We start from the raw sequence: 27,431 nt of genomic DNA on the forward strand, positions 1-27,431 counted from the left end.
AATGAAAAATGAGTTATGCAGAAGTTTCTGGTGCTGCTACTATGGGGAGACTCACAACTATTTTACAATTCGACATGTGGGAAAATCCCATTTTGAAATTACATCTATGTGGTTTATTCATTTTTGCAGAAGACGGTTAGGCTGAAATAGAAAGACTGACCTTTTCAGACTGATTATATGTTCTGATACAGAGATCTAAAACAATTGGAGTAACTGAGGTTGCCCATTTAAAATGTTGAATGGAAAAGGCAATTGAACTGGAAGTCAGGAAATCTGGGAGTTCAAGGCCAGGCTCTACTTCTCACTAATCCTATAACCCTTGGGATAATTTCTTCACCTTTCAGAGAGTACTGAACCTGGAGTCAAGAAGTCCTGAGTTCAAATCCAGCCTCAGACACTTCCTAGGTATGTGACCCTAGGCAAACCTAACTTCTGTCTGCCAAAGTTTCTTCAACTGTAATATGGGAAAAATAATAGCACCTTACCTCACAGGGTTGCTGTGTGGATCAAATGAGATATTCATTAAGTACTTCATATATAACAGGCCTTTAATAAACGCTTATTTCCTTCCTTAAGGTCATTCTATATGTCCACTGTGCTGTCCTTCGATATATAAAGATGATGTTACTGATTCAATATCATCGGGCATTTTGCCTCGAGTTATTTTTCCCCCAATAATTGTGATGATCATGTGCCAAGCCAGTCACACTCTCAAACTCTGTGCCCACTGTGTGACCCTCACAGGAAAGCTGGCTGGGTTTATAATCTGGCAAAACAAAGAAAAGCTGGCCACATGCCCCATTCAGAAACCAAAACGACAACCCCATTAGTCACAGGCTCTGGCTAATGGATTCCAAATTCTGTTTAATAGGGTTATTATACACAGCAGAAGATTTGGAACAAAGTAGATGACAGGACAAACCAGAACCAAGTTTTTCCATGGACAAGTTTTCTATAACCATATATTATACTTTTACAATGCTTTAAGCATAATACACACAAAAGTAAACTTAGCTAGCAATATAGTCCATTCACTTTGTGGCAAGCCATCACTAATCCCTCAGGGGGAAAAAACCCTCCAAGTGCTACAATACAACCAATCTAACTGCATAATGACCTCAAAGAAAGTAAACATAATTGATGAATGGTCAAAAGGTGATTTGTTAAAGGCCTGCAAGTAGTAGTGAACCCCATTATGAGATGGCTTTGTTCCTAAGAAAAGTTGGATGTGAGTCAAAGTTTTGTCAATCAAAGCAATATTTTAAATCCCCTAAAAGACCTTTATGAGTTAGGTTTAAGGAGTTAAAAGAAAGAACCTTTTTTAAAACAAGAACAGGAAGTCCCCAGTTGATCTTTTGAAAATCTGGATGCAGGGACCTAATTAAAATCAACAAAACATTCATTAATTTACATTCCACTATTTTGAAATTTGTAGCAATTCTGACAGGGGCTATGCAGATGGTTACCTTAGTAATTAAAAAAAAAAGGAGGGAGATGGCTTTGGTGCCATATATATGCGTGTGTGTGTGTGTGTGTGTGTGTGTGTGTAGATATATAAAATTCCTATCTGGTAAAAAGCACCTCTCCCAGAAGTGAATGCTTCCTCCATAACAAAGAAAAAGAGTGAAGTAAAAAAAAACAACACAACGATGTCTGATAAGGATGACTTTCAGCCCTACTAGTCCCTTCTCACTTGTGGGCCAAGGGGAGGAAAGAATGTTCCATTTTCTGTTCTAGAGCACTGTGCCTAGTTTTTAGGTCTCTGAGCCTTGTTTGCATCCACATTCTCATCCTTTTGGTTTTAATTATTGCATTCCTTTTCAGGTCATTCAAATCTTCCCATGTAATGTCTTTAAGATCATAAGTTTAGGGCTGGAAAGGGCCTTAGAAGCCATTTAATTCAACCCCCTTATTTTAACAGACAATGAGCCTGAGAAACATTAAATGATTTGCTGATGTCACGGCTAATAAATGTCAAAGGTGGGAACTAAACTGAAGTCTTGCTGACTCCAAGTTGCTCTCATTCCTCATAATTACTTCTTACTGCATAATACAATTTCATTGCATTTGTCCCCCATAGTTTGTTTAGCCAATTCATTCATTTAATAAATATTAAGCACCTACTATGTGCCAGGAGGCACTGTGCTAAGCACTAGAAATATAAAAAGAGGCAAAAGCTAGTCCCTGCCCTAAAGGAGCTTATTTTCATGGATGAGACAACACACAAATATATACAAAACAAGCTATATGCAGGATAAATAGGAAATTATTAAAAGAGGGGAAGCACTGGAATTAAGAGGGGTTAGGGAAAGCTTCCTGTAGAAGGTAGTATTTGTTTCTACCACAAAGGAAAGGCACTCACTTTTCTACCACAAAAAGTGCTGCTATGAATATTCTGAGATATATTGGGCATTATTTTCCATTTTTCATCTCCCTGAAGATATACATCCAGGACCAAGACTGATGGATCAAAGAGCATAAATAGTTTTTAATAATTTTTCCTGCCTAACTCCAAGCTGATTTAAAGAGTAGTTGGACCAAGAGGTCTACATCAGAGGCATCAAACACAGGCCAAGAATAGACTGAGCCTCCTGAAATAGATTAAAATAAAACTAGCAAATATTTAACTAAATAAAAAATAAATAATAGTATATAGATAATGTTTTGGGAGTTTTTTTGCTTTTTGTGGAGGGGGGAAGGTAGGGCAATTGGGGTTAAGTGACTTGCTAGGTTTTTTTGTGTGTGTTAAGTGTCTGAGGCTGGATTTTAACTCAGGTCCTCCTGACTCCAGGGATGGTGCTCTATTCACTGCACCACCTAGCCGCCTCTTTAACATGTATACACTGAAGTACATGGAGAAGAAAGAGAAAGCAAGGGACACAGCAGCAGTTCAAGAATGAACTTTGAAGAAAGCTAGAATTTTTTTTTTCGCTTTTTGGAAGGGGGAAGGTAGGGCAATTGGGGTTAAGTGACTTGCCCAAGGTCACAAGGCTAGCTTTGCATTAAGTGTCTGAGGCTGGATTTGAACTCAGGTCCTCCTGACTCCAGGGCTGGTACACTATTCATTGCGCCACCTAGCCGCCCAATAATGTGGTTTTCTAAGTCATTATGTCCCTGCAGGAATCTTTAGGTATGGTTTGGTGGTCCCTATTTCTATTTGAGTTTGACACCATTCATCATTATGACTCTGACAACACTGACTGGTATTAAAACAATATATACTTATGAGTGAAATTGTAGATTTTTAAAAAATTATTTTTAAGATAAAATTCTCTCTATATCTTTTAGAGTTACATCACCTACATTTCCCAAAGTATCCATCTCCCAGAGTGCCATCCCTTATAACAAAGAACAAAACACAAAAAAGGGGGGTAAAAACAGTTCACCAAAGCTAATCAACATATCAAAAATTTGGAATTATTATGCATTGTTCCCTACCAACAGTCCTACAAGGGAGTGGAAGATATGCCTTATCTGTGCTTTTTTTTTTTTTTACCAAACAATATTCAGTTTCAAGGTTTTGTTGTCATTTTTCTTTCCATCAACACGTTGCAGTCAATGTATATATTATTTTCCAGGTCTCGCTTATTCCATTCACTTTGCATCAGTTCATATAAGCTTCCATGATTTTTAGTATTCACCCTTTTAAATGCTTTTTATAGCACAGTAACAACCTACTACCTTTGTGTGCCACAACTTTTTTTTTTAAGAATGCCACATATATCATAGGAAGAACTTAACTGTTTACAGATTCAAAGTCAGTCAATCCTAAAAGTTAAGTGAGTTCCTCTGGACTTTATTACACACATTATTAAATATTTTGCAGGAGTAATGATAACATATACTTTCAATGGATCTATAATCTCACCTGTGGTACAGACTGCAACAAAACAATTACAATGTATTTCCCAACTAGTAAGCTTATAGATTCTAGAAGAAAGAAATTTTAGCCCTATCCTAGGGGAGCAGGTTCTAAAACATTAGATAACTTTTCCCTAGATGCTGCATATCTGTTGAGATTTTTGGAGGTCCTAAAGAGGACTCTACTTCAGGAGTTGTCTGTAAATCTTTGTACAAGCCAAAGAAAGGCATCAGTGTTGAGTTTAAAGGAACAGTCAGTGTCTCCTTCTATTATCTCATTCTCTTGGGGCTAAGGAGCAGATGTCATAGATGATATTTGTATGACCTTTACAATATATTAAGTGCCTTTGATTCACATGACAAACCCAAGGTAAGACCAAATTTTAGCAAGGGACAGACCCAAGTTTTTCTCATTCTGAGCTAAGTGCTCTTTCCCCACCAACCACTTTAAAATATCTGAGAAGCAATAATGAAGGGCAATAATCTGACCAAATTATCCATTATTTTTGCAGTACGTAGAAAATAAGGCTTGGCTTCAAGCTATCGTGATTGGAATCCAAAAAGATCTGTGATCTCACCAATGTGAGCAGTCCTTTCATACATACTTGCATTTCAGGGGGTCTTACAAAATTCACAGTAAAACAGAAAGCACTGTGTTCATTTTTTTTTAATATATATATTTTTTAAGCAATCGGGGTTAAGCAACTTGCTCAAGGTTACACGGCCATTTCTGGGTGTGACACTGTGTTCATTTTGAAAATTGAAAAACTAATCCTGAGAGGTCACTGACTTTGAATTTGCTTCAAATCACTTGGAAGCATAGTAGTGGATTAAAGATCACTCTTTATTAATCTCTCTCTTCTGATATATGACACATTCCACCAACCAGTTTCTTTTCCCAATCAGATGGCATAATAAACCACAAATTCAGAGTAATAATAATGATGATAGTACTTACTATGCACCAGGCACTGTGCTAAAGACCTTAACGATGATTATCTCATTTTTATCTTCACAACCACACTGGGACATAGGGCTAGGCCCTCTTATCATCCCCATTTTACAGATGAAAATATTGAGACAAACAAAGGTTAAGTGACTTGCCCGGGTTCACACAGCTATTACAGTTAGAGACCACTGAGTCCAACCCTCTCATTTTAAAGATAAAGAACCAAAGACACTTAGAGACTTCTTCAGGGATGTACAGCTAGCAAGTGTCACATGTAGGATTCAAATCCAGGTCTTCCAGACATCAAGACCATAGCTCTATCAAAATGTCATATTTTACATGAGCTTTCTTGTGCAATTAACTCCTTGATGGTGATAAGACCCAGATTGCTTATACCCTCCAAACATCTCTATTGCTTTTTTAGATGATGCTAAGTTTCAATTCTTTGAAAGCTGTCATGTTCTTTGACTAAGATTCCCTACAATACCATGGCAAGGATAGTGGTATTAAAAAGTGGGTACTCTGGACAGTGAGGTGGCGTAGTGTATAGAACACCAGTCCTGGAGCCAGGAGAACTTGAGTTCAAATCCATCCTCAGACACTTACTAGCTATGTGACCCTGGGTAAGTCACTTAACCCTGACTGCCTCCCAGAAAAAAAAAGTGGAGCCTCTGTTTCTAGCAACACCTTAGGGGTCATTAATTGAACTTGATAGTTTTCCAAAAGGCAATTCAACTTAGTTAAATGAAGAAACTGTACCTGGTAGGATTAACTTTTTAAATTTTCCTTTAAAATCATCTTTGGGTCTTTATTAAACTTGTTTTTCTACCTGAAGTTCAATTTCTAATATTTAAAGTATTTTCTCAGGGCCTGAGCTGGCCCTTGCAATTCAACATCATCATGCTAAGTACCTTAAAATTTTATCTCATTTGATTCTCACAACAATCCTGGAAGGAAGGTGCTATTATTATTTTTTTTTTTTAAAATTTATCTTTCTTTTTTTTTTTTTTTTTTTGCTTTTTGGAGGGCAATTGTGGTTAAGTGACTTGACTTGACCAAGGTCACACGGCTAGTTTTTGTGTTAAGTGTCTGATGCCGGATTTGAACTCAGGTCCTCCTGACTCCAGGGCCAGTGCTCTATTCACTGTACCACCTAGCCGCCCCAAGAAGGTGCTATTATGATCCCCATTTTACAGATAAGGAAACTGAGGTGAACAGACATTAAATGACTTCCCAGGATCACAGTTAGTGATTATTTGAGCCTGGATTTGAATTCACGTCTTCCTAACTCCAGGCCCAACTCCCTATCCATTGTACCACATAGATGTCTCAAAAGACAATCGGTCCACGCAATAGTTCTAGATATAATACATCCTCTGCAAACCAGAAATTGCTTCAAGTTTTTCAAATTTTCATGAAGCAAAAGGAAAAGTGACATATTAATTGAGTTATCTCCCTTCTCCTCCCCCACCCTAGTAAAAAAAAAAAAATCAGTGTAAGTGAGAGGTCCATCTTTCAAAACTGTTCCACGTTTCATCTATTTAAGTTTATCCAAGAGCACTTGAGGCCACTTAGGATGAAAGGTGCTATATCAACGCAAAGTTACATTATTAAAAACTGACAGAGAGGAATCCATAATAGTACTGATGGGAAAGGATTTGTTATGCAGGCTCTAAAGTCTATTTAAGTCAGACTCAAGGAAGGGATGACTAAAAAAAGTAAGCTCGGGAAATAGCTCTTAATGGACAGGATGAGTTAGCTTCATCTTGCTGGATGCAGAACTGAATAGGAATTTCTCCATCTGTATAATTTTGGAATCCAAGATTTAAATTCTGAGTCTAAATTTGATGATATATAGTTTTGGTTGATGGACCCTGAAAATTAATGGTTATTTTTTATATTCTTGATAGATGTAACTGCGGCTATTAATTAGATTACAAAGTATTTTATATACACACACACGTAGGTTGTATGTGTGTACGTATATATTCATACACACATACATAAATTTACGCATATATACATATATATATTCTTCCCCCATACTCTCTGGGCCTCAGTTTCCCCAGAAACCTGGAAAATGGTTATATATGTTGTGGCACATGAGTAGAGTGGAATGTTTCTGTGCTATAAGAAGTGATGAAACTGATGAATGAGAGAAGTAAAAAAAGACATATGAAATGATGAAAAGTGAAGTAAGCAGACCCAGGAAAACAAAATGCATAATAACTACAACAATTAAATGGAAAAAAGAATGACAATGAAGCTATACATTATCATATATAATACACACATGCGGCATATGTGCATATATAATATATATAGTTATCTATAATATGGCATAAGCTCCCAGGATACAATATAAACTCCCTGATGGCAGAAACTGTTTTTGCTTTTTCTTTGATTCTTTGTGCTTAGTACAGTGCCTGTCAAATGGTTAAGTGCTTAATAAATTCATGTTGATTTACAAAGTGCTCAAGCAAGTTCGAAGTTTTATTTCAGCCTTGTATTCCTAGCATACAGTAGGTATCTAACATGTGCTTAGTTGAATTAAATTAATACTTGGGAATCATTTCTGATTAAAATGTTTACATATACACATACATACATACACACATATACATATATGTATTATAGCTCAATTGTATTAAATTTTAATTTTTAAAGTGGTTTTAAAAATCAGTGTTTTAGCATATGATCAATTATTTATTAAATAAAGTACCTACTTCTTCTTTTTTTAAAGCAATTGGGGTTAAGTAACTTGCTCAAGGTTACAAAGCCAGTTATTTCTGGGTGTGGTACTAAGTATCTGAACCCGGATTCGATCCCATCTGGGGCCGGTGCTCTTACTCACTGCCACCTGGCCACCCCTAAGCAATTGGGGTTAAGTAACTCGCTCAAGGTTACACGGCCAGGTGTTTCTGGGTGGGTGCTAAGTGTTTGAGCCCAGATTCAATCCCAGGTCATCCCGACTCTTGGGATTCACTGTGCTACCTGGCCGCCCCTGTACCTACTACTTCTAAGGCATGGTGGGTAATATGAGGAGCCATTTTCCTTTTCTGTTAAAAAAAAAATCTCTAAAATGACTTCTTAGGATGCAGTTGCCTCACGTTCTCCCCAGACTTTGTACCCTAAGGGGTTGGTTGACTGTGTTATTTGAAAATTCAAGGCTCATACACAGGACCAAGTTTGCTGTTATATAACAGAGACCCAGATGACCTGGGCAAGTGCATAATAGTGTGTTGTTCCTTAGAGACACGCAGACTGTTCCAGTTCCAAATGAGGAGACAGAACCCTTCACTAATGGGCAGAATGCATTAAGGTCTGCCTTAGGTAACTTTGAGGAACTCCATGTAACTCAGCACCAAAAATGATAAGAAAATGATGAACTCCTTGGTCTCAGGCACGTTACTACTGCCCTTGACCCAGGAGTATTCTCATGGACATGTGGGAGGTCTGGTAAGGTGCCTTAATTAATTAATGCATTAGGTATCGTGTATCCTTGTTAAATGCTTGCATGTCTCCTTATTGTTGTCCCTCTGTAGAGGATTTCATTCATTCCTACATCCATTTTGTATTTTATCTATTTGTCATCTGCTTATTGACTCAATCTCACCAAATCCTGATTCTGCACTTGAGGCCAGCAAGTACCTGATACGAAACAGGATCACAGATTTTAGAGCTGGAAGCGACAACTTTGTCCACCCTCCTCTGCCTCCTCCTCTCTCTCCATTTTACAGGTTCATTGGGGTTAAATGTCTGTAAGTAGCAGAACCAGAATGCAAATCCATATCTTCTTCAGACTCTAAAGCCAATAATTAAGTTAAAACTGCTTTACACAATAAATGTTTCTGGAATTTAGATTTCTTGACATTCAAAGTCCTTCACAGCCTTATATTACCTTTATCTTTTCAGGCTTCTCTCATATGACTCCCTTCTAGGATCAAGCCAAACCGGATCATTCAACTACTCTGTTCCCCCGCCCCTTGCCCCCCCCACACACTTTTTCCTTCTTCTGCCCTCCTGATATTTGTCTATTAAATCCCTACCTACCCTTAAAGGAACAAAACAAAAGCACATCTTCTCTATGAAGCCTCTGTTCTTTCCCCATTTCCAGCTTCAATTTTTATCTCTGCAACATTAAGTTGTACTATAAATTATGTTTATATATGTTCTTATTACCACGAGGGAAGGGACCCAGCCTTATCTGAACTTTACACCTCTCTTAATAACTAGCCCAGGGCTGTGCAGAGCCTTAATTAGAACAGGGCACCAAGAGCAAGTATATTCCTTTATCGTATAGGAACTAAACTCAGCAACTAGTTAACAAAGCTTATAATTCAAAATAGGAAGCTTCTACATAGCAATACCAGGGCCCCATTCCAGGCTAGCTACTCCTCCTCTCCCTACTACCCCCTATCTATCTTGTGGTATTCTGCCCATAGGGTTGGTAATGATGATGATGATGACAACGATAATTAGCATTTATATAGCATTTTCATGTTTGCAAAGTGCTTTAATTCCAGCATCTCATTTTATCTCTATAATACCCTTGGGAAGTAGGTGCTATTATCATTACCCCTATAGTACAAATGAGGAAACTGAGGTAGACAGAGGTTACAGCTTACCTAGGGTCATGCAGTGTCTTAAACTAACTTTGAACTCAGGTTTTCTGCACTCCAGGGTCCAGTGCTTTATTTTTCTACTGCAGGAGTGAGAAAGACCAGAGTTCAACTCCTGCCTTAGACATTTACTGGCTATGTAACCTTGGAGTAGTGAAAAACATCAACAACCGGGGCAATCAGGAAATATATTAGGTTGGGAACTGAGGCTAGAAGACAGCTTGGGATTTCAAAAGATGGAGGTAAAGAGGTAGAGCATTTCAGGCTAGGGAAAGACTATACAAAGTCACAGAGACAAGGGTAGGAATGGCAAAGGAGGCCAGCCTGGCTAGAATGTAGAGGCTGAGCCTATATATGCTACCATATAACATGATAATATTTGAAAGTACAAAATTTTGGTATATTCCTACGAATCAAGGAAGCGTTTCTTACTCACAATCTTAAGTGTCAATAACTCAGAGCCGCTCAGGACAGAAAAGTCAGTGCTACAACTTGGGGGATTCAGCTCTTGCTATAGATATAACTATCATGCACTAAGTTAAACACCTATATAACCCTTGTTATCAGCTCCCCTGTCCTAAAGTTAGAAAATAAACAAAAACAAATGGACAACGTAGCATGCTAAGATCTGTGATGATGACGAAAGAACTTGGAGACCTTTTGCTTACTCCTATCAAAAGCTGGTTGTTCTCTTGGATCTAACTTTTGGTAATAGATGTCAGAGAAAATTGCAAAATTATTCCTAGAGGGTCCAATTTCCTGGACTTACAGTTCTATACTGTGATGCCAGATGAGAAGTCATTGGTGAATAGGGAAGGAAAAGGGACCTGAAGAAGGAAGGAATAAGAAGGCAACAGCAGCAGCAATAAAAGCAGACGAGACCTCTGGAAAGCCCTGTAGACTTATGATGTGGGCTCCATTCATGGGTGCTCTTGTTTCTAACCTACTGTTATCCTGGGTTACAGCCTGAGTCCTGACAGCTGTTCCTCAATTTGCCCTCTGACTACCTCTCAACCTGGATTTGTCCAGCAAGTTGAGACCAGAAAGAGCCTTTTACTGAAGCCCAGGTCCCTTGGATTTTAGATAATAGAACCCATAGATTAGGTAGGGAGGAAAAAAATCTCCCTCTTTATTGTCAGCTCCACTCACTCCTTTATTGGTAGACCCTCACACTGGCATCTGTATAGTCTCAATACCTCCTAGAAGGAGTCTTCCAACAGAGCTCAGCCTGCAGGAAAGAAAGAGCTAGAAACATGGGCTGGACAGATCATGTTTATAAGTTTTAATTCTGAACAACAATGACAAAAAACCCGAGACAAGGGTAGGAGAAGAACTAAGAATCATGTTCTCTCTCTCATTTAGATTAGGGACTTTTAAGTATTAAAAAATTCAACCAGACACTCGAAAAGAAGGAGTCTTTTGTTGATAAGTATTGTTTTACAGTATGCTAACTCAGAATAATTACTGGAAGGGGGCATGCACTCTTCTCCTCAAATTTCTGATAAGTTAGAACTCATTTAATCATTGGTAACTTATATACTCTCTCCTGTGTATTCTGTATATAATTTCCTGACACTTGGACAAGGGGGATTTTGCCTAAAGCAATCTGATAATTTTGTAATTCCCAGAAAAACAGGGTTGTATTATAGCTAATTCTTGATACTACACAATGTTTTCTGTTCATTCTGGTGCATTCAATAACGGTGTTTTGTTTTTGCCTTTCAAATTTAGCCTCTGTACTCAGTACCTAAAGTTTATTGAAAGAAAGAACGCTGGACAAAACTACTTAATGCAAATGGCACCTCAGTGTATTTTCAGAAAGACATATGGAAGAAATCTGATGGAAACATAATTAACTAGGTTGCAGTTGGTTAATGTTTCATTAAGTACAGTAGATATATTTCAGGATCCATTTAATCATTTTTCTATTCCTGATCACTGAATGGGCCATGATAGACTATACCTCCACATCTTAACATTTTATTATATCCTCTGAGGAGAGCCAGTCATTACAGCCTAGCATGGTAGAAAGAAAACTGTCCTGGAAACCAGGAGACCTAAGTTCTAGTTCTGCTGTTTCTGTGTGACCTGGGATAAATTATTCAACTTCTCTGGGCCTCTGGTTTTCTCTTCTATAAAATGAGTGCTGAATTTCAGAATTCCTAAAGATCCCTTCCAAATCTAAGCTTCTGTGATTCTATAAAATCTTTTCAAATGCAACTTTTTTACCCAACTTGATGACTATATAGCCTTCTCCTAAACTGTCTCAACCTTTATAATTTGTTTATAATTAGGAGGGTTTTTCATTTTCCCTTCTTTTAATTGTAATGGATATAGCATTATTTTATCCATCAGCCCTTGTTAACTGTATCTGCTATAAATGTGAACAATTTGTTTAATCAAAGACAATTTAATTTTGTTAGACTTGCAGATTAAAAAAAACACTGTACTAATTCATTTGACTTAAACCTTTAACTTGAAATGAATAAACTGATTCTACAAATCAGTTGATTTTCTTTCTATCAGTAACTCTGTTATGGTAACATCTACTACCACTGGTTGACCTCTCTAAGACCTGTCTTTTGGAATAGCATTTTGTCCTAGTCTAGGCCCTGTATGAAGGAAGAGAAAAAGGCAGTCACTGTGACCCAGTCTATAGAGCATTCAAACTTGAATATTCACCTTCTGCTTTTTGGCAGTATAAGATAGCATTAGGTCAAAGATTTCATTTTTTTTTTAACGTGAAAATTTAGGGTCCCTGAATGTTCTTTCCTTACTGTAGAAAAAAGAAACACAATAGAACAAAGAATAACCACATTAGGCCACAATGCCCAAAGAATCACTGAAACAACTACAGAGTTTTTCATTTCTATTTTGGGGGCCATAAGAGAAGCCCCTGCTACCCTCCCCCTCCACCCATACCCAAACCCATAGTAGTCCAAAGACTAGGTCTAAAAACCATCAGGAGGAGAATTTTAAAATCTATAATTATTCACCACACACCCACTACATCAAGGAAAGAAGATGTTTTGACAACTGGGGATGGGGGAAGTTTCTGGTTAAGTAAAATTTAGGACTAACTAAAACCTAAGCATCCTGTCTATTACAACCATTGTTGTTGAAAATCTTTTTATTTTCTTATGCACATTCAATGTTTACATAAAAGCTTATTTTTGATCGAGGATTCTGCAGTACCAAGGGATTCATTCACAGCCATCAATTATTACTTTTTAGTTGTATATATTCTCCAACTCAGAAACTAGATCACCTCTGCATCAACCCAAGGACAGTCCCTATAAGTTGTGTTAAAGACAATCCTAAGTCCCTTGTTACTTTTCCTCTTATTATAGGAAAATCTGAAAAGAGAAGCATCTCTTCTTCTAAACATGGATATCTGAGTGTTTTCCTGAATGGTTCAAGGTAACTGAAGTTTTGGTGTATGTATTTCAGTTTCACAAAATCACTATAGGTTACACTTTCCAAACCAAAGCTTAGGACAGTTTGACAGATTATATTCCTTTCACAAACTCTCATTTAAAAAATCTACATTCTTTGGAAATCAGGATCTACCTATGTCTCAAAGACTACTGCAGAAACAAAAATGTCTTTTTTAAAACTTAATTTTAACTTAATAGCCAATATTTATATAGTGTCTGAAGATTTACAAAATGCTTTACAGGGCAGCTAGGTAGTGCAGTGAATATAGAGCACCAGCCCTGGAGTCAGGAGGACCTGAGTTCAAATCCAGCCTCAGACACTTAACACTTAACTAGCTGTGTGACTTTGGGCAAGTCACTTAACCCCAATTGCCCCTCCAAAAAGCAAAAAACAAAACAAAACAAAAAAATGCTTTACAAATATCTCATTTAGGAGGTAGGTGCTACTATTATCCATAATTTACAGATAAGGAAGTTGAGGGTCAGAGAGTTTACGTGACCTACCCAGGGTCACATGGTTATTAAGTGTCTGAGAGAGACACTTCCTGGTTCAAAGTCCAGCATGCTACGCATAGCATCACCTAATTTAATAAGACAAAGCAAAATACTCTACTTGAAAAAAGACTAAGAGGGTAAGGAATTTTTTTGGGGGGTGTGGAAAGGTCATTCAAAACCACTAAGATGGTTCACTTGAACAGAATGCAACCCAATGGGAACCATTTATGCAGCTGATGTGTTTCTGGCCAAGTCAGAGCTGCCAGGGTTAGGATTTTGACCCTTGTCCTATCTTTTAACCTTCTGAATGACAGGGGATAGTAAAGTATATCACATCTGAGGAGTATGCATGGTGACACACAGGAACAGGTACCTGAGGGGGAAAAAACAAAAACAAGATGGGGACGGGGAGATAGGAAGAGAGAGGAAAGGTAGGGCAGGGAAAACAGAGGAGAGGAAGGAAGGAAGGGGAAAGAGAGATGGAAGGAGTGTAGGGGAAAGATTGAGAGAGAGAGAGATTGAAAGAGATATTAGGAAGAGGAAGGAAAGCATGATGGACAGAAAGATAAGAAAGATGGAGGGAGGGGGGAAGACAGAGAGAGAAGGAGTGACAGGAAGGGAAGGAGAGAGAAGGCAGGAAGGAGGGAAGAAAGGAGAAGAAAAGGGAGAAGGAGGAGAGGGAGGGAGACAGAGAGAGAGAGAGAGAGAGAGAGAGAGAGAGAGAGAGAGAGAGAGAGAGAGAGAGAGAAGGGGATACAAGACTTATCTTTGCTTTCAACTTAGAAACTGTACCAAAAGAATAGAAGAATCTAGAGAAACTCACTGTTAACCTAAGAAATTGGCATTCTTCTGTCTTCAAATCCACTGCTCTCTCTTTCACACTTTACCCCAAAGTAATTGTCTGCCATAGATTAAGACCCTGGGCATCAGGACTTTAGGAGACTGTCCATGTTTGTTTTATATTATAAAGAGCTACAGTACATTGAAAATTAGTTCTGTAAAATACCACATTTTTAAAATGGAAAGACTTACTATATTATAGGATTATAGGATTTAGAGCTAGAAGGACCTTAAAGGTCATCTACATATTCTTTTTTTAACATTTTCATTTATATTTTTATGATATTGAAGTATTTAAAATAAGCCATTACTATTCTATTTTTAAACTAAGAACATTAGGACTGCTAACATTGTTCAAGAAAAAAAAATGGAACCAGAAAATACAAGAGTGATATGAATCATAACATGAATAAAATTACAGCCATCCCTTGTTCTACGGACAAAATCTATTCTGCAAAAAATTTCTACGGAGCAAAAAATCTATAGGGATGCGGCAAGAGGTACACACACACACACACACACACACACACACACACACACACACACACTCACGCAAAAATCCCTAATGAGATATAGGAAAGGATGAGTATATTACAGATTCCTATAGAATGTGAACTCTTTAAGGATAATAATGACTGTATTTCCCAGAGTGATCACGCTACCATATGTAGGCACTAACCATGGTGCTAGATGGGGGTCCACAGGCCAGGGGTCCAGAAGAGATCAACAAGTGAACAAAGGGTCCATAAATCCTCCATCCCTGATCCCAATCCACCCCCTCAATGTCAGGCAAGAAGTTGAGGGTCAGGAAGGAAAGTGTTAAGGAAGAAAGGAATGAAAATAGAAAACGGTCTTGCTCTTGCTTTCTGATCTTTCTCCTGCTACCCCCCACTCACTGTTCTCATTCCTCCCCATCAGGGAAGGGCATGTTATCTAAGCAAGGCAGCTGTTGTTCATCTACCGGTTCTGGCCCATTGTCTCCTAAGCTTCAATCAGTAGATAGAAAAAGAAGGAAAGAAAAACCCGCCCATTGTTGCTAGCCCCTTCCCCCATTCCTAACCAACTCTTTACAACCTTCTCAGAATCCTCAGCCTTTTTACTGTCCCTATTCCCATCCTCATTCCTATCACTGCCAAGTGTCCCTGTCAGGGGAAGCAGGGACTCTTGGTCTCTGGGTGGAAGAGGCAACAGGAGATGACTTCAGAGATTTTATCCCACTCTAATGTCTTAGAAGATTCCAGTGATGGAACCTTCTTAAAGCCTGTAAAATGAGGAAGAGAATGGAGGCTGCCTTGGATTAGTGAGGGATGCCTTGGATTTGAGAGTGGGAAGGAAGAAAGTGAGGAGCTGAGGCCAAAGAGATTGAGAGACCTCTCCAAGGAAGCATCATAATAAAAAAAAAAAATTTTGAATTGGACTGCTAAATTCTCCTTAGAAACTTTTTTTTTTAATATCAGCTCCGGCAAGGTGAGCTTTATTATATTTTAAAGAAGGAACATTCAACACAGAAATGGACATTATTGTTCATTCATTCTGTTAGCAGGGCCAAGGGGTTTAATTTGATGGAGGGTCAGAGAGAATAGATAGGCAAAGACATGATAAACAGTTCTAGTCTAAGACCATCTCCTTGGAAAAACTACAAAATCTAGGAAGACTTACATAAACTAATATAAAGTGAAGTTAGTAGAACCAGGAAATCACTTTACTCAGTAAGATAAATATTGTCATGATGATCAACTTAAAGACTAGGTTTTTCAATCAAGCAAATCAAGACAATGATCCAAGACAATTCCAAAGCACCAATGATGAAAAATGCTATCCACCTCCATAGAGAAAACTGATGAAATCTGAGTGTAAACTCAAGCATACTTCGTTCACTTTTTTTGTCGTTTTGTGTATGTATGCTTTCTTTTGCAATATGGATAATACAGAAACGTTTTGCATGACTTCATATGTATAACTGATATCATTGTTTGCTTTCTCAAAGGATGGGGGAGGGCCAGAGGAGGGAGAGAATTTGGAACTCAAATTTAAAAAAAAAAATGATTGTTAAAAAATGTTTAAGGTAATTGGGAAATATCTAATGAAATAAATTTTGAAAATATTTTTAGAAAAAAAAGAAAAAGAAAGAAAAACTATAACCCTTCTCCCTTCTCCCCTCCCCTCAATAACCTTGGGATTCTTGCTGCCTTGGAGATTATTGACTCAGGAAGGAATGGCATACCCAGGCTGGCTGCCAGGACCACTTCCCCTAAAGAAGATGAGAAAAACCTTTGCCCTTTCAAGCACTTGAGGTGGAGGAAGGGAGGGGAAGCATCTCAAGTGGACTTTATTATTTACAGTGTCCACACAAAGAATGATGGTTCTGGGGAAGGCTTTGAAAACTTTCTGGTCCTCTGTTTCCTCATCTGTAATAGAGAGGGGATGGAATGAGGCTAGATCCCTTCTTAGCTTGAAATATCCTATGAATCTACAAACTGGAGAACAGCAAGAAACTGCCTGAAGTCCCTTTCTGCCCAGCTGCCAACTTGGTATTCCTAAAGCACAAGCTGGATTACATTATTCCACTGTTCAAAAAGATGTGGCTCCCTACTGTCTCCAGGCTAAAAAGCAAACTCTGCTGGCATTAACAGCCCTACCGTTGCGGGTTATTACATGTTACTCCTCCTTTAGTTGCAAACGAAACTGGCTTATTTCTTATTCCCTCCAAACAAGATTCTATCTCTCACCACCTTGCCCTTGGGGAATCCCCCAGATTTCCAAGGGAGGCCTCTGCTGCTCAGGTTATTATCAAGGTTAATAACAACTTCATTTATGAGATGAGGGGATTAGATTAGAAGGCCTACAACGTCCCTTTCTAGATTTAAATCCATGGTCCCATGACTTTATCCATATCTCTTTACTGAATCCAACCTTATATAATACTTCTGCGTATATGTTTTTCTCCCCCATGGAATGCTTTTGGGTAGGTATCAATCTTTTTCACATTTGTATTCCAGGACCTAGGAGAGTGCCCTGCAAAATTTTTTTCTTGCTAATTAATAATTAATAGGCAGCATTTATATAGTGCTTTAGGATTTACAAAGTACTTTACAAATTAATATTTCCTTTTATCCTCACAACAACTCTGTGAGGGAGGCGCTATTATTATCCCCACTTTACAGATGAGGAATGAGAATGAGATAGATCAAGGTTAAGTGATTTTCCCAATACCATACAACTAGTGTGAGGCTGGATTTGAATGAAGGTCTTCCTGACCTCCAAGTCCAGAGCTCTATCTACAGCATTATCCCTTAGCTCAGAGGTGTGCTGGTACATATTTAACAATGGAGGTCTCTGGGAAAGTTGAATTTGCATTACTAGTTTCTGAAAATTTAACAACTGGCTCATATAAGCCTGTTACAGCTGGCTCCAACACACCCCTGACCTTGCTAGACTGGTTGTAAGCATCAGTCATTTGAGTTGTGTCCAACTCTTCCTGACCCCATTTGGGGTTTTCTTGGGAGAGATACTGGAGTGGTCTGCCATTTCTTTCTCCAGTTCATTTTAGAGATAAGAAACCTGAGGAAAAAAGGGTTAAGTGACTTGTCTAGGGGTCACACGACTAGGAAGTATTTGAGACCAGATTTGAACTCAGGATGGTGAATAGTCTTCCTAACTCCAAGCTCAGCATTCTACCTAGTGTACCACCCAGCTGGACTGGAACTGTGTACCAAATTCATTGGTATTTGCACCCTTCCAGGGAAGGAACTCTCTACTCTCTGGCCCTCTACCAATAAAAACTAGCTTTGTATCTTTATAGCCTTAAGAGAGTTGCCTTGATAAATGCATTCCAAGGATGGGAAACCTGTGGTCTCGAGACCACATGTGGCCCTCCAGGTCCTCAAGTATAGCCCTTTGAATGAATCCAGACTTCAGAACAAGGGCCTGCATTAGGCCCTTGATAAATGTTTGGTAAATTTAGTGAAAGAAAAGCAGCGATCACACCTGAGTTTTCCAGAGCAACCCTGCTAGAATGAACAGAACCTGACTCCTTCAGGGGCAGTTCACAAAAGGAGGATCTGCTACATTTTTCTTTGGCAGAACTTCAGTGTTCATTATCTGCTTTGCTGTAATGCTTCCACTTCTCCCAAAATTCCCAAACCTGCCAAGAGACATCAGCACCTGACAGCCCGCTGATGCCTAAGCTACCTTTTAAGCAAAAGTTATAATAATTAGCACCTCCACACACCCACCCTAGCAAGGACTGTTAAAAGAAGAAAAGATGCTAGAGGCTCTGGACCCCTCTGCTGCAGAAATACTGCACCAAGCATACAGACATGGGGCATTTCTGCAAACCATCAATTAGAATGTGATCAGCAGGGAAAAGTCTTTACAATTACAGAAATCAACAATGGCATCCTCATTCAGAAAGCTGCTCAAAATTCTAGGATTTGCAGCCACAGGGGAAGAGATGGGTTCTCTTATTCCCAGGCCAACACACCTCATTGCCTCCCTTCCCTGGCCCTAACTGACCCATCAGTCCACTCTGCATGGCTTCTCTTTTGTTAACGGAGTCCACAGTTCCCTATTAGAGTTTGCATTCCATCAGTGATGACAAAGAACAAGAATTCAAACAGCTTATAGACTGAAAATGACTTGCTGCTTTGTCTCAATACATTGCTCACACATAATCCAATTACCTCCCTTCAAAACTGACTGCTTTTCTAGTTAATCTCGACACCTATAAACTGTTCAAATAAGCTTTTTCAAATTTGTCTTCTGTTTCCCTAGACTTCATGACCCTCTGAAGTCTGGGCAAGCTCCCCCTCATTCCAAGTTGGGCTTCCTAAGTGACAAAGGGAATATTCCTTTATCTTTTCCTCCTCTGGCCTATTCTCTCTGACTCTGTTTAATCAAACAAAAGAAGTAAGCATGTAGGGGCGGCTAGGTAATGCAGTGAATAGAGCACCAGCCCTGGAGTCAGAAGGACCTGAGTTCAAATCTGGCCTCAGACACTTAACACTTACTGGTTGTGTGACCTTGGGCAAGTCACTTAACCCCAATTACCCTGCCCTCCCCTCCAAAAAAAAAGCAACAACAAAAAAAGAAGTAAGCATGCTACAACATACCGCTAACCTGATAAAAGAGGGACAGGATGGCATTAGTTAAAAAGTCAGACTTGAAGCTAGGGAGATCTGGGTTCAAGTCCCACCTCTGACAGATATTGTCTATTTGACCAGAAAAGCAGGTTATTTAACCATGCTGTGACCCAGGCAACTACCTAAACCTAAGTCCCATATGAATTAGTGATCTGTATCAACACAGAAGTAATTGGTGGCTCACTGGGCTGGAAGTCAGGAAGACCTGAGAACAGACCCAGACTCAGACACTTGCTAATCATGTGACTCTGGGTAAGTCACTTCACCTCTGACTGCCTGACAAAATGGATCTACTAGAGTAGGAAATGGCAAACTACTCCAGTATCTTTACCTAGAAAACCCCAAATGGGGTCACAAAGGGTCAGACATGACTGAAACCACCAAACAACAACATCAACACCAGGGACTTCTCTACGCTGAATGGAGCCACACGTTGAGATTTCCCAATCTTTGCCCCCAAAATAAAACAAAAACATATTCCAAAGTAATAAATAACAGCCCACATTTACAATGTAATGTTTATAAAGGTTTATCAACAGCCCTGTAAAAGACAGCTAATGCCAAGATGTTTCCATTTCACAGATGAGTAAGTTGAAGGCCAAGGAGGTGACTTGAGTAAAATAATACAACTAATAATCAGATGACCTGGGAGACTTCTCCAAGTCTCAATTTCTCAATTTATGAAATGAGGGGAGTCTGACAAGATAAATGCTAAAGATAACCTTCCAGCTCTGGTTTCAGATTTGCTGTAACATCTGTTTCCCTAACTCATGCTATCATTCAATCCATAATCATTAGGCAGCTATGCACTGGGGATACAGATAGAAAGAATGAAACAATCCTTACTCTCAAGAAGCTTATATTCTAATGGAAGAGACATATATGTGCTCAGAATAAGTATAAAGAGAAAATATAATACAAAATAGTTCAATGCAAGTCAATTGGGGATGGAGGGAGCTAGACTTTGGGGGGATCAGGAGAGATTTCACGTAAAAGGTTGTGCTATGTCCAAATAAAGAACATTTCAAATAAAGCTTCTCTAAATAAGCTCCAGAAACCATGTGATATTCAAATTATCATACTATAGCCTTGCCTGTGGAAGCCTAAAATAGGAGGTATGGGGGTTGACAGCTCTCTGATATCAGTGCCCTAATTAGGATTCCCCAGAGTGAAATGGTATTGTTAAATGACATTCATTTTGGTTTAAAAAAAAAAAAAGAGGAAAGCAGTCTATAAATTTCCAAAGCACTAGTGAATGAGAACATTGCAAAGAAAAAACAGATGAAGAATGCGGGTGTACATTTGCCAAACACATACAAAACTGATAGATTACTAAATGAACATTAGACCAACCTTGCTGTCTTCAAACCTGAGTGAATCGAAAGGGAACTGGGCCATCTGTAATGGAATGGAAAGGCTTGACATTTTAGCTACCTTAACTGGAGCTAAAAACTGTCATGCTGCAACAGGTGAGTGACTTCCAACAGAATGCAATTAAAGGAATTCCAAAGACCAGCAAGAAGAGCTGGAAAGAACAGGTGGTTTGCTAAGGGACCCCTATCATATAAGAAACTAAACAGAATTTCTTTCTCTAACGGAGAAGTAAACTTTTCTTAGGATCATTGTGACCATTATGTCCCTATTGGGAAAAGGGAGGAAGGGGAGGGAATAAGCATTTATATGGCACCTACTATGTACTAGGTACTGTGCTAAATACCTTACAATTGATCCTTACAACAACCCTGGGAGGTAAGTACTGCTATTATTCTTATTTTACAATTGAGGCAAACAGAAGTGTTAAGCGACTTGCCCAGGGTCACACAGCTAGAGAGTGTCTGAAACTGGATTTGAACTCAGGTTTTCCTGACTCCAGGCCTGCGACTCTATCCACTGCATCACCCTGGCAGCATATTTAGTGCATAACTATAGCTCTTCATTGAAGGAATTAGGGCTATTTAGCCTGGAAAAGACAATGGGAGACAATGGGGATGTTGTGTGTGGAATTAGTTCCTTACTTATCTATTTGGTCACAGAGGATGGAACATTGAAAAATGGGAAGTTTTTAGAGGTACAAATATGGGTTCAAAATAAGTAAACCTTCCTAGTCATGTATAGCTAGCTTTCACTGGAGGTCTTCAAGGGGAAACTGAATGACCATTTGTCAGCAATATCATGAGAGATTCCTTTTCAGATAAAGGTTTCTTACTCTTCCACCTCAGATTCTGTTAAAAGTTAGATTCCTACCTGGGACTTAGAGGTCATCAAATCTAACCTTTTCATTTTTCAAATAAGGAAACTGAGGCACCATGAGGTTAAGTGAATTGCTCAGGGTCACACAGTAACTATCTGAAGCAGGATTTTAACTAAAGTCATTGTAATTCCAATTTGGGAGCTAATAGCCTGGAAATTCATAGCTTCCCTTGGATAGATGGGAAGGAGGGCTCTCCCTCACCTCCTATCCCCAAAGAATTCATGTCCTAGAACATTCTTTGGTTCCTTCTCTATGATTTCTACCTTTGGTATTAAAATTTCTGACGATGGAAAGTACAGATGGAGTTGACCTCTTTGTTAGAGATATTACTATCTAAGATAGCAGCTTACATTCTAATGGTGGAAAATAACAAAAATAGGGGAAGGGGAGAGGAAGAGTAAAAAGATACCTGCTGGGGGCAAAGTTATAATTGAGGAGGAAAGGGAAAAGGAAGGAGAAGAGTCCAGTGATGTGAAGCTTTCTTGGGCCCCTTCCTGAAACAGTGCTTTGGGCAGTCAATCACCCATCAGGAGAGCCAGACTCAATATAGAGGTTTCTTCAGAAGAGTAAGGTGGTAGGCAAAGAAGAGGAATAAACAAAGGACAAAAAATGAGGGAAGAAAAGATGTATTATTAAAATTGCTTTAGGGATAAGTAATATGTTTTATCTCTTTGACCTTTTCTTTTCTTTCAGAGGGCCTGTCTGTCTCCTCTGACCTCACCCCCGCCCCCAAAAACCCAAATCCACTTGAATCTTTGCTTGGGAGTTGGGCCTTAAATGTTATCGTTTTCAATGGGGTGGTGGGACCTGGACCCCCAAAAGCCCTAAGTAACCTAGCCCCAGCCCCACCTCCTGCCCATGGTGAGAAAATTTTCCCTTGTTGCACACCTGACTCTGTAATTCTCTTATCAGGACAGAGACAGGGATACTGACCCAAGGACTCTTTCCCAGAGTGCTTGCCTAAGGTCCATGCCTCTGGCAGCTAAACAAAAAAACTGTCTTTTCTCCCATGTCAGGTATACTCCCTAAACTTTCCAATCCATAGCTCCCAAAGACACCTAGACCCTTAGATTATCTAATTAGCATCTCTAGCATTCCTTTTCTGTATAAGTTCTAAATTCACCCCCATTAGGGTGAAAGTTCCCCCAAAAAGAACTTTGCCCACTTCTATTGGAATTATAATAAACTGACTCTTGGCTAAAAGACAGCTCGAATGTGTGAATTCCTTCCAGGTCTTGGCATTCTATACACAAATACATATATGTACATAATATATGTAATACAAAATATATAATACAGCCATATGATATATAGCTAGTAATAAATTATGCTTAGTTACATAGAGGGGAGTAGAAGAGAAGGCCTATAATAACTCTTTAAAATACCTTTCTTTTATTCCCCTTTCAGACTAAATGGGCACATAATATAGTTAGTAATAACAAGACAGCATGTTTCTGTGGCATTATCAGTTTTACAAAGTACTTTCCATACAAAAGCACAGTATTATTAAGGTACATGGCGCTATTAAACCTATCTTATAGATATGAGACTCAGAGAACCTAATCATTATGATAACAATAACAAGTATTTGTATAATGCTTTTGGCTTTTGTTTTTCACAGTTTGCAAAACACTTCAAACATTTATCTCATTTTATCCTCACAGTAATACTGGGAGATGTGTAAATGCTATTATTATTCCCATTTTACATGTGGGGAAACTGAGGCAGAAAGGTTGGGTGACTTCCTCAGGGTCATACAAATATTAAGTATCTGAGGTTGTTTTTGAACTCAGGTGCTCCTAATTCCAGGCGCAGCACTCTATCTACAGCAGCAACTAGCAATCTGTCCAAGGTGTCAGGACATGGCATCAAAGACTAGAGTTTGGGGTACCCAGTCCAGAACTCCATTTGCCACATTTGGTGGCAGCACAGCCAGAATGAGGCTTAAACCATAAACCTTACAAGTCTGCCAATCTAACTCTCCCATTATTTATCTTCTTCTCATCTTCAGACATACTAAAGTAAGCCATTTCCAGATTCATTTCTGTATCAGCCTAAAACCTCCAAAAGGTCAAGTGTTTCTCTTTCAGGAGGCATTTTCCCATGGAGAGCCAAATGGAAAGAACTGAATTAAGTAAAGAAAAATAAAAGGTATTCTGTAGCCAGTTAACAGATTTGGCTTAGCCCTATCATTTCCTTTGTGTTATTTTCCACAGTAATGAAGATATGTAGACTGCTTTTGGTCTGAGTAGAGGATACACACATGCCCCTTTCTTTCCTTTTCTGCCAACTATGAGCTGAAGAAAAGACCCAGGAGGTGGGAGAGGGGCATTCCTCTCTGCTGCTCTGAAGAAGAGTAATCAGACTTTCCATGGATCACCAGAGGCCAGAATATTAAGCAATTCCTTTCAACAAACACCTACACTTATATATATATATTTGTGCTTTTTGGAGGGCAATTGGGGTAAGTGACTTGCCCAAGGTCACACAACTAGTAAGTGTAAAGTGTCTGAGGCCAAATTTGAACTCAGGTCCTCCTGACTCCTGAGCTAGGGCTCTATTCACTGCACCACCTAGCTGCCCCAAACACCTACACTTATGTACAATATGTACTTATATACAATGAATGCAGAGTTAGGACAAAGACGAAAAGCCAGTCTCTACTCTCACAGAGACTACAATTAAGAACTGTAGGAGATAAAATACATATTTACATCACTTCACAAGGATGAAGCAGCCAGTGAGAGTCCTATGTTCAGGATCAGAAAGCCAGGAGTTTTTTCCACTTAGTAACTTTATGGCATTGGCAAGTTGCAAACTTTTTGAGCCTCAGTTTCCTCATCTATAAAATGGGGATGATCATTGTACTGTGTGTTCAACAGTATCACTGTGAGGAACCACTGAGACATTATGTGTAAAATGGTTTGTTAAACTATCAAGTGCCATACAAACTACAGGATGTCCCAAAAAGCTTAGTGCAGTTTAAAGCTTTAATAACTTTGCAAATAGCTACAAACTTCCAAAAACAAAAACCCAAGATCTGAAAGGTTAATTATTCAAAATGTTTAAATATTGATATGTTTCTTATTAAAATTCAGCAGGACCACTATGTTATGTTATAGATAAATATTAGATAATTTCTATCTAGATTATCTATCTCATTCCAGTCAATTTCTGAACTTTCATCAGTGGTCACGCAGTGCCTGAAAGGACTGCATTTACAAATACAAATACAAATCCCAGCCTGAAGATCAGCCAAAGAATGAGGTTTTGACACACACATAAGCATTCTGACATGAATCAAAAGTCTAATGGAGACAGATCAGTACACCTCCCTCATAATGACTGATAAGTGGAATAAAAATGATCACACATGCAATGCATAATGATGATGAGTCATGTCTTATAAAAAACTAAAATTGGAAATTATTCAAAATTCAAAAACTAAGTATAAAGGAAATTTAAATAATCAAAATTTCAAAACACTTTTTAATTTTGTTGCATTTATGTTTCAAAAGTTATTATAGCTTAAAACTGCACTGGAATGATGATGACGGTTGTAAAGTTAAAATAAATGACCCATAGTTAGGATTATCATAAAGGTCAACTCACAAAGCCTGAAAGAATAAGAGGAAACACTTGAGCTGGGTCTTGAAGTAAGAGAAGCATCTAGAAAGGCACAGATGTTGGGGGGGGAATGTTATTCCATATCCAGAAATGGCACGTACAAAGCAGGAAAGAACTGGCCAACCATTCCAACTCAGCCAAAACAAAGACTGCATGCAAGGGAGCAGCGTGTAAAGAGAGGTAAATGGAAGCTGGATTATGGAATCTTACAAACCAGCCAAAAGAGTTTTACTCTATTTGTTTGTTTTGTAGGCACGTAATAAGTGGTTGTTAACTTATTTTTAATTGTCTAATGTGGCAGAAACAAAAAAGAATAAAGCTCTACTAATTTGGGCTCAATATTTCAAGCGTTTATTATCATGTTTATGAGAGGCAGGGTGGTATAAGAAATAGGGAAGGGGCCTTGGAGCTAGGAAGACCTCTACTCAAGCCTCACCTCTGATCTGTCCTGGCTGCGTGACTCAGTACAATTCCAGAGAAGATACCAACTTGCCTTGGCAGAGGGAGTCTCTTCATCCAGGAATTCTGTCTACCAATTGAACGCTCAGGTCCCATTCCTAGTAATATTAATGAACAAATAATACTCCGGGATTATATTATAACAATATTGAAGTTTTCCTTTCTGTAGAAGTAAGGATGGCTTGTATTCTTTTTAGTAGGCAAGGGGAAGAATGAAAGGTTTGGGGACAGGAGGTGAGACGACTGCCATGGCAGCTGTGTCGAGGATGGACCTGAGAATAAGACATCAGCTAGGAAACTATTCCAGTGCAGCAGTCCAGGTGGGAGGGAATGAAAGCAGACAGTGGAATAGAAAGAAAGGGCCAGGAAGAATTATTTCAGAGATAGAATCCAAAAGCCTTGGCAACCGACTGGATGCATACAGAGAAGGAGAGGGAACAATTAATGGAGACTTGAGGATTTTGAATCTGGCTGATTGGGGAAAATGGTGGTGATAGCCATAGGAAAAGGAAAATGGGGGGAAGAGGAAAGGAGAAATTTTGGGAAGAAAACAATGATTTTTTTGGATATGTTGCATTTGATATGCTGGTAGGACCTCCAAAAAGAGATGTGTAACAAGCAGGTTCGTGTCGGGACTGGAGCTCAGAAAGTAATGTGTGGAAATAATCCCCAATAAACTGTCTAAAGGAGGAACTGGCTGCCATGTGACATCAGTGGAGATAGTTCAAGGAGAAAGGAGAAGCACACTGGATGCATTCTTCAGATAGGGTTGTACTAGATAGCTTCATTTCTATCCACTGAAAGCCCAGGTTTCTAGCCCTTCCCAGAATAGCCTGGGCAGTCTGTCTTACAGCCTTTCTTTTAGTACTCTAGAGGCAGCTGATACAATGGATAGAGCCATGGGCCTGGAGTCAGGAAGACCTGAATTCAAATGTGACTTCAGACACACTAGCTTTGTGACCCTGGGTGAATCACTTGACTTCTGCCTCAGTTTCCTCAACTATAAAAAATGGGGAGGCTAATAATAGCACCTATTTTGAAGGGCTGTTGTGAGGATCATATATTTGTAAAAAGCACTTGGCATAGTGCCCAGCACATAGTAGGTGCTATAGAAATGCTTATTTCCTCCCTCTATCTGTGGGAGGCAGTGTTGCTCAGTGCACAGAGCACTAGATGTGGATTCCGGAGAGCCCAGTTTGAATCTTGCTTCTGATATTACCAGCTGTGTGGCCCTGGACAAGTCACTTATTGTCTTGAGACCTCAGTTCCCTCATCTGTAAAAACGTCTAAATGACATAATATACATTGTTGTTTTAAAAGTCCTATATAAATGCTAGTTTCTCATTATCTTTTTACCCTTTATGCCCCTCTTTTCCCCTCCACACTGAAGCCTTCACTCATTCATCCTGCCTGTAGCCTCTGACCTCTTCATTCCCTTTCCTGACCTTGACTCTTTCCATAAGTCACAGATTTTAAGTTCTGTCAAAATCCTGGCTCCAGCGTCCACTTGGAGTGCTTCCCCATCTACCTCCTATTCCGCTCTTGACTCACAACTGCCTATGCCCTTCCTGACAAATCAATAACATTTTACCTACCGTTATCTACCTTCTATATCAAACCCTAGCTCAGTCTCTCTAGATCCTGCCTCAGTGGCACTTTTGGCTGAGGTCTATCAAAATATACTCAAAGAAATAAAACCTACAAACACTCTCTCTCTCTCTCTCTCTCTCTCTCTCTCTCTCTCTCTCT

At 39.0% G+C, this 27,431-nt stretch overlaps 1 protein-coding gene across 2 annotated transcripts in view; it reads right to left on the bottom strand.

The window, feature by feature from the left end:
- Nucleotides 1-27,431, bottom strand: part of GALNT7 (polypeptide N-acetylgalactosaminyltransferase 7) — a 204,966-nt gene that overhangs the window by 137,933 nt on the left and 39,602 nt on the right. The window lies entirely within an intron of this gene.

The sequence above is a fragment of the Petaurus breviceps genome, unplaced genomic scaffold (genome assembly GCF_028583685.1).
Source record: "Petaurus breviceps papuanus isolate PSGF00001 unplaced genomic scaffold, PetGlider_PUasm1.0 126, whole genome shotgun sequence".
Classification (NCBI taxonomy): Eukaryota; Metazoa; Chordata; class Mammalia; order Diprotodontia; family Petauridae; genus Petaurus; species Petaurus breviceps.